The sequence below is a fragment of the Pseudoliparis swirei genome, chromosome 20 (genome assembly GCF_029220125.1).
Source record: "Pseudoliparis swirei isolate HS2019 ecotype Mariana Trench chromosome 20, NWPU_hadal_v1, whole genome shotgun sequence".
Taxonomy (NCBI): Eukaryota; Metazoa; Chordata; class Actinopteri; order Perciformes; family Liparidae; genus Pseudoliparis; species Pseudoliparis swirei.
In genome coordinates, this window is record NC_079407.1 from 17,501 (window position 1) to 27,216 (window position 9,716).

Genomic DNA, 9,716 nt, shown 5'->3' on the forward strand with positions numbered 1-9,716 from the left:
GACTCTACTCTGTCCCCATGTAACATGTGATCTCTGACTCTACTCTGTCCCCATGTAACATGTGATCTCTGACTCTACTCTGTCCCCATGTAACATGTGATCTCTGACTCTACTCTGTCCCCATGTAACATGTGATCTCTGACTCTACTCTGTCCCCATGTAACAGGTGATCTCTGACTCTACTCTGTCCCCATGTAACATGTGATCTCTGACTCTACTCTGTCCCCATGTAACATGTGATCTCTGACTCTACTCTGTCCCCATGTAACATGTGATCTCTGACTTACTCTGTCCCCATGTAACATGTGATCTCTGACTCTACTCTGTCCCCATGTAACATGTGATCTCTGACTCTACTCTGTCCCCATAACATGTGATCTCTGACTACTCTGTCCCCATGTAACATGTGATCTCTGACTCTACTCTGTCCCCATGTAACATGTGATCTCTCTGACTCTACTCTGTCCCCATGTAACATGTGATCTCTGACTCTACTCTGTCCCCATGTAACATGTGATCTCTGACTCTACTCTGTCCCCATGTAACATGTGATCTCTCTGACTCTACTCTGTCCCCATGTAACATGTGATCTCTCTGACTCTACTCTGTCCCCATGTAACATGTGATCTCTGACTCTACTCTGTCCCCATGTAACATGTGATCTCTGACTCTACTCTGTCCCCATGTAACATGTGATCTCTGACTCTACTCTGTCCCCATGTAACATGTGATCTCTGACTCTACTCTGTCCCCATGTAACATGTGATCTCTGACTCTACTCTGTCCCCATGTAACATGTGATCTCTGACTCTACTCCTGTCCCCATGTAACATGTGATCTCTGACTCTACTCTGTCCCCATGTAACATGTGATCTCTGACTCTACTCTGTCCCCATGTAACATGTGATCTCTGACTCTACTCTGTCCCCATGTAACATGTGATCTCTGACTCTACTCTGTCCCCATGTAACATGTGATCTCTCTGACTCTACTCTGTCCCCATGTAACATGTGATCTCTGACTCTACTCTGTCCCCATGTAACATGTGATCTCTGACTCTACTCTGTCCCCATGTAACATGTGATCTCTGACTCTACTCTGTCCCCATGTAACATGTGATCTCTCTGACTCTACTCTGTCCCCATGTAACATGTGATCTGACTCTACTCTGTCCCCATGTAACATGTGATCTCTCTGACTCTACTCTGTCCCCATGTAACATGTGATCTCTGACTCTACTCTGTCCCCATGTAACATGTGATCTCTCTGACTCTACTCTGTCCCCATGTAACATGTGATCTCTGACTCTACTCTGTCCCCATGTAACATGTGATCTCTGACTCTACTCTGTCCCCATGTAACATGTGATCTCTGACTCTACTCTGTCCCCATGTAACATGTGATCTCTCTGACTCTACTCTGTCCCCATGTAACATGTGATCTCTCTGACTCTACTCTGTCCCCATGTAACATGTGATCTCTCTGACTCTACTCTGTCCCCATGTAACATGTGATCTCTGACTCTACTCTGTCCCCATGTAACATGTGATCTCTGACTCCTCTGTCCCCATGTAACATGTGATCTCTCTGACTCTACTCTGTCCCCATGTAACATGTGATCTCTCTGACTACTCTGTCCCCATGTAACATGTGATCTCTGACTCTACTCTGTCCCCATGTAACATGTGATCTCTGACTCTACTCTGTCCCCATGTAACATGTGATCTCTGACTCTACTCTGTCCCCATGTAACATGTGATCTCTGACTCTACTCTGTCCCCATGTAACATGTGATCTCTCTGACTCTACTCTGTCCCCATGTAACATGTGATCTCTGACTCTACTCTGTCCCCATGTAACATGTGATCTCTCTGACTCTACTCTGTCCCCATGTAACATGTGATCTCTGACTCTACTCTGTCCCCATGTAACATGTGATCTCTGACTACTCTGTCCCCATGTAACATGTGATCTCTCTGACTCTACTCTGTCCCCATGTAACATGTGATCTCTGACTCTACTCTGTCCCCATGTAACATGTGATCTCTCTGACTCTACTCTGTCCCCATGTAACATGTGATCTCTGACTCTACTCTGTCCCCATGTAACATGTGATCTCTGACTCTACTCTGTCCCCATGTAACATGTGATCTCTGACTCTACTCTGTCCCCATGTAACATGTGATCTCTGACTCTACTCTGTCCCCATGTAACATGTGATCTGACTCTACTCTGTCCCCCATGTAACATGTGATCTCTGACTCTACTCTGTCCCCATGTAACATGTGATCTCTGACTCTACTCTGTCCCCATGTAACATGTGATCTCTGACTCTACTCTGTCCCCATGTAACATGTGATCTCTCTGACTCTACTCTGTCCCCATGTAACATGTGATCTCTGACTCTACTCTGTCCCCATGTAACATGTGATCTCTGACTCTACTCTGTCCCCATGTAACATGTGATCTCTGACTCTACTCTGTCCCCATGTAACATGTGATCTCTGACTCTACTCTGTCCCCATGTAACATGTGATCTCTGACTCTACTCTGTCCCCATGTAACATGTGATCTCTGACTCTACTCTGTCCCCATGTAACATGTGATCTCTGACTCTACTCTGTCCCCATGTAACATGTGATCTCTCTGACTCTACTCTGTCCCCATGTAACATGTGATCTCTGACTCTACTCTGTCCCCATGTAACATGTGATCTCTGACTCTACTCTGTCCCCATGTAACATGTGATCTCTGACTCTACTCTGTCCCCATGTAACATGTGATCTCTGACTCTACTCTGTCCCCATGTAACATGTGAGATCTGACTCTACTCTGTCCCCATGTAACATGTGATCTCTGACTCTACTCTGTCCCCATGTAACATGTGATCTCTGACTCTACTCTGTCCCCATGTAACATGTGATCTCTCTGACTCTACTCTGTCCCCATGTAACATGTGATCTCTGACTCTACTCTGTCCCCATGTAACATGTGATCTCTGACTCTACTCTGTCCCCATGTAACATGTGATCTCTGACTCTACTCTGTCCCCATGTAACATGTGATCTCTGACTCTACTCTGTCCCCATGTAACATGTGATCTCTGACTCTACTCTGTCCCCATGTAACATGTGATCTCTGACTCTACTCTGTCCCCATGTAACATGTGATCTCTGACTCTACTCTGTCCCCATGTAACATGTGATCTCTGACTCTACTCTGTCCCCATGTAACATGTGATCTCTGACTCTACTCTGTCCCCATGTAACATGTGATCTCTGACTCTACTCTGTCCCCATGTAACATGTGATCTCTGACTCTACTCTGTCCCCATGTAACATGTGATCTCTGACTCTACTCTGTCCCCATGTAACATGTGATCTCTGACTCTACTCTGTCCCCATGTAACATGTGATCTCTGACTCTACTCTGTCCCCATGTAACATGTGATCTCTGACTCTACTCTGTCCCCATGTAACATGTGATCTCTGACTCTACTCTGTCCCCATGTAACATGTGATCTCTGACTCTACTCTGTCCCCATGTAACATGTGATCTCTGACTCTACTCTGTCCCCATGTAACATGTGATCTCTGACTCTACTCTGTCCCCATGTAACATGTGATCTCTGACTCACTCTGTCCCCATTTAACATGTGATCTCTGACTCTACTCTGTCCCCATGTAACATGTGATCTCTCTACTCTGTCCCCATGTAACATGTGATCTCTGACTCTACTCTGTCCCCATGTAACATGTGATCTCTGACTCTACTCTGTCCCCATGTAACATGTGATCTCTGACTCTACTCTGTCCCCATGTAACATGTGATCTCTGACTCTACTCTGTCCCCATGTAACATGTGATCTCTGACTCTACTCTGTCCCCATGTAACATGTGATCTCTGACTCTACTCTGTCCCCATGTAACATGTGATCTCTGACTCTACTCTGTCCCCATGTAACATGTGATCTCTGACTCTACTCTGTCCCCATGTAACATGTGATCTCTCTGACTCTACTCTGTCCCCATGTAACATGTGATCTCTGACTCTACTCTGTCCCCATGTAACATGTGATCTCTGACTCTACTCTGTCCCCATGTAACATGTGATCTCTGACTCTACTCTGTCCCCATGTAACATGTGATCTCTGACTCTACTCTGTCCCCATGTAACATGTGATCTCTGACTCTACTCTGTCCCCATGTAACATGTGATCTCTGACTCTACTCTGTCCCCATGTAACATGTGATCTCTGACTCTACTCTGTCCCCATGTAACATGTGATCTCTGACTCTACTCTGTCCCCATGTAACATGTGATCTCTGACTCTACTCTGTCCCCATGTAACATGTGATCTCTGACTCTACTCTGTCCCCATGTAACATGTGATCTCTGACTCTACTCTGTCCCCATGTAACATGTGATCTCTGACTCTACTCTGTCCCCATGTAACATGTGATCTCTGACTCTACTCTGTCCCCATGTAACATGTGATCTCTCTGACTCTACTCTGTCCCCATGTAACATGTGATCTCTGACTTTACTCTGTCCCTCATGTAACATGTGATCTCTGACTCTACTCTGTCCCCATGTAACATGTGATCTCTGACTCTACTCTGTCCCCATGTAACATGTGATCTCTGACTCTACTCTGTCCCCATGTAACATGTGATCTCTGACTCTACTCTGTCCCCATGTAACATGTGATCTCTGACTCTACTCTGTCCCCATGTAACATGTGATCTCTGACTCTACTCTGTCCCCATGTAACATGTGATCTCTCTGACTCTACTCTGTCCCCATGTAACATGTGATCTCTCTGACTCTACTCTGTCCCCATGTAACATGTGATCTCTGACTCTACTCTGTCCCCATGTAACATGTGATCTCTGACTCTACCCTGTCCCCATGTAACATGTGATCTCTGACTCTACTCTGTCCCCATGTAACATGTGATCTCTGACTCTACTCTGTCCCCATGTAACATGTGATCTCTCTGACTCTACTCTGTCCCCATGTAACATGTGATCTCTGACTCCTCTGTCCCCATGTAACATGTGATCTCTCTGACTCTACTCTGTCCCCATGTAACATGTGATCTCTGACTCTACTCTGTCCCCATGTAACATGTGATCTCTGACTCTACTCTGTCCCCATGTAACATGTGATCTCTGACTCTACTCTGTCCCCATGTAACATGTGATCTCTGACTCTACTCTGTCCCCATGTAACATGTGATCTCTGACTCTACTCTGTCCCCATGTAACATGTGATCTCTGACTCAACTCTGTCCCCATGTAACATGTGATCTCTGACTCTACTCTGTCCCCATGTAACATGTGATCTCTGACTCTACTCTGTCCCCATGTAACATGTGATCTCTGACTCTACTCTGTCCCCATGTAACATGTGATCTCTGACTCTACTCTGTCCCCATGTAACATGTGATCTCTGACTCTACTCTGTCCCCATGTAACATGTGATCTCTGACTACTCTGTCCCCATGTAACATGTGATCTCTGACTCTACTCTGTCCCCATGTAACATGTGATCTCTGACTCTACTCTGTCCCCATGTAACATGTGATCTCTGACTCTACTCTGTCCCCATGTAACATGTGATCTCTCTGACTCTACTCTGTCCCCATGTAACATGTGATCTCTCTGACTCTACTCTGTCCCCATGTAACATGTGATCTCTCTGACTCTACTCTGTCCCCATGTAACATGTGATCTCTGACTCTACTCTGTCCCCATGTAACATGTGATCTCTGACTCTACTCTGTCCCCATGTAACATGTGATCTCTGACTCCTCTGTCCCCATGTAACATGTGATCTCTGACTCTACTCTGTCCCCATGTAACATGTGATCTCTGACTCTACTCTGTCCCCATGTAACATGTGATCTCTGACTCTACTCTGTCCCCATGTAACATGTGATCTCTCTGACTCTACTCTGTCCCCATGTAACATGTGATCTCTGACTCTACTCTGTCCCCATGTAACATGTGATCTCTGACTCTACTCTGTCCCCATGTAACATGTGATCTCTGACTCTACTCTGTCCCCATGTAACATGTGATCTCTGACTCTACTCTGTCCCCATGTAACATGTGATCTCTGACTCTACTCTGTCCCCATGTAACATGTGATCTCTCTGACTCTACTCTGTCCCCATGTAACATGTGATCTCTGACTCTACTCTGTCCCCATGTAACATGTGATCTCTGACTCACTCTGTCCCAATGTAACATGTGATCTCTGACTCTACTCTGTCCCATGTAACATGTGATCTCTGACTCTACTCTGTCCCCATGTAACATGTGATCTCTGACTCTACTCTGTCCCCATGTAACATGTGATCTCTGACTTCACTCTGTCCCCATGTAACATGTGATCTCTGACTCACTCTGTCCCCATGTAACATGTGATCTCTGACTCTACTCTGTCCCCATGTAACATGTGATCTCTGACTCTACTCTGTCCCCATGTAACATGTGATCTCTCTGACTCTACTCTGTCCCCATGTAACATGTGATCTCTGACTCTGTCCCCATGTAACATGTGATCTCTGACTACTCTGTCCCCATGTAACATGTGATCTCTGACTCTACTCTGTCCCCATGTAACATGTGATCTCTGACTCTACTCTGTCCCCATGTAACATGTGATCTCTGACTCTACTCTGTCCCCATGTAACATGTGATCTCTGACTCTACTCTGTCCCCCATGTAACATGTGATCTCTGACTCTACTCTGTCCCCATGTAACATGTGATCTCTGACTCTACTCTGTCCCCATGTAACATGTGATCTCTGACTCTACTCTGTCCCCATGTAACATGTGATCTCTGACTCTACTCTGTCCCCATGTAACATGTGATCTCTCTGACTCTACTCTGTCCCCATGTAACATGTGATCTCTGACTCTACTCTGTCCCCATGTAACATGTGATCTCTGACTCTACTCTGTCCCCATGTAACATGTGATCTCTGACTCCTCTGTCCCCATGTAACATGTGATCTCTGACTCTACTCTGTCCCCATGTAACATGTGATCTCTGACTCTACTCTGTCCCCATGTAACATGTGATCTCTGACTCTACTCTGTCCCCATGTAACATGTGATCTCTGACTCTACTCTGTCCCCATGTAACATGTGATCTCTGACTCTACTCTGTCCCCATGTAACATGTGATCTCTGACTCTACTCTGTCCCCATGTAACATGTGATCTCTCTGACTCTACTCTGTCCCCATGTAACATGTGATCTCTGACTCTACTCTGTCCCCATGTAACATGTGATCTCTGACTCTACTCTGTCCCCATGTAACATGTGATCTCTGACTCTACTCTGTCCCCATGTAACATGTGATCTCTGACTCTACTCTGTCCCCATGTAACATGTGATCTCTGACTCTACTCTGTCCCCATGTAACATGTGATCTCTGACTCTACTCTGTCCCCATGTAACATGTGATCTCTGACTCTACTCTGTCCCCATGTAACATGTGATCTCTGACTCTACTCTGTCCCCATGTAACATGTGATCTCTGACTCTACTCTGTCCCCATGTAACATGTGATCTCTGACTCTACTCTGTCCCCATGTAACATGTGATCTCTGACTCTACTCTGTCCCCATGTAACATGTGATCTCTGACTCTACTCTGTCCCCATGTAACATGTGATCTCTGACTCTACTCTGTCCCCATGTAACATGTGATCTCTGACTCTACTCTGTCCCCATGTAACATGTGATCTCTGACTCATCTGTCCCCATGTAACATGTGATCTCTGACTCTACTCTGTCCCCATGTAACATGTGATCTCTGACTCTACTCTGTCCCCATGTAACATGTGATCTCTGACTCATCTGTCCCCATGTAACATGTGATCTCTGACTCTACTCTGTCCCCATGTAACATGTGATCTCTCTGACTCTACTCTGTCCCCATGTAACATGTGATCTCTGGCTCTACTCTGTCCCCATGTAACATGTGATCTCTGACTCTACTCTGTCCCCATGTAACATGTGATCTCTGACTCTACCTGTCCCCATGTAACATGTGATCTCTGACTCTACTCTGTCCCCATGTAACATGTGATCTCTGACTCTACTCTGTCCCCATGTAACATGTGATCTCTGACTCTACTCTGTCCCCATGTAACATGTGATCTCTGACTCTACTCTGTCCCCATGTAACATGTGATCTCTGACTCTACTCTGTCCCCATGTAACATGTGATCTCTGACTCTACTCTGTCCCCATGTAACATGTGATCTCTGACTCTACTCTGTCCCCATGTAACATGTGATCTCTGACTCTACTCTGTCCCCATGTAACATGTGATCTCTGACTCTACTCTGTCCCCATGTAACATGTGATCTCTGACTCTACTCTGTCCCCATGTAACATGTGATCTCTGACTCTACCTGTCCCCATGTAACATGTGATCTCTGACTCTACTCTGTCCCCATGTAACATGTGATCTCTGACTCTACTCTGTCCCCATGTAACATGTGATCTCTGACTCTACTCTGTCCCCATGTAACATGTGATCTCTGACTCTACTCTGTCCCCATGTAACATGTGATCTCTCTGACTCTACTCTGTCCCCATGTAACATGTGATCTCTGACTCTACTCTGTCCCCATGTAACATGTGATCTCTGACTCTACTCTGTCCCCATGTAACATGTGATCTCTGACTCTACTCTGTCCCCATGTAACATGTGATCTCTGACTCTACTCTGTCCCCATGTAACATGTGATCTCTGACTCTACTCTGTCCCCATGTAACATGTGATCTCTGACTCTACTCTGTCCCCATGTAACATGTGATCTCTCTGACTCTACTCTGTCCCCATGTAACATGTGATCTCTGACTCTACTCTGTCCCCATGTAACATGTGATCTCTGACTCTACTCTGTCCCCATGTAACATGTGATCTCTGACTCTACTCTGTCCCCATGTAACATGTGATCTCTGACTCTACTCTGTCCCCATGTAACATGTGATCTCTGACTCTACTCTGTCCCCATGTAACATGTGATCTCTCTGACTCTACTCTGTCCCCATGTAACATGTGATCTCTGACTCTACTCTGTCCCCATGTAACATGTGATCTCTGACTCTACTCTGTCCCCATGTAACATGTGATCTCTGACTCTACTCTGTCCCCATGTAACATGTGATCTCTGACTCTACTCTGTCCCCATGTAACATGTGATCTCTGACTCTACTCTGTCCCCATGTAACATGTGATCTCTGACTACTCTGACCCCATGTAACATGTGATCTCTGACTCTACTCTGTCCCCATGTAACATGTGATCTCTGACTCTACTCTGTCCCCATGTAACATGTGATCTCTGACTCTACTCTGTCCCCATGTAACATGTGATCTCTGACTCTACTCTGTCCCCATGTAACATGTGATCTCTGACTCTACTCTGTCCCCATGTAACATGTGATCTCTGACTCTACTCTGTCCCCATGTAACATGTGATCTCTGACTCTACTCTGTCCCCATGTAACATGTGATCTCTGACTCTACTCTGTCCCCATGTAACATGTGATCTCTGACTCTACTCTGTCCCCATGTAACATGTGATCTCTGACTCTACTCTGTCCCCATGTAACATGTGATCTCTGACTCTACTCTGTCCCCATGTAACATGTGATCTCTGACTCTACTCTGTCCCCATGTAAC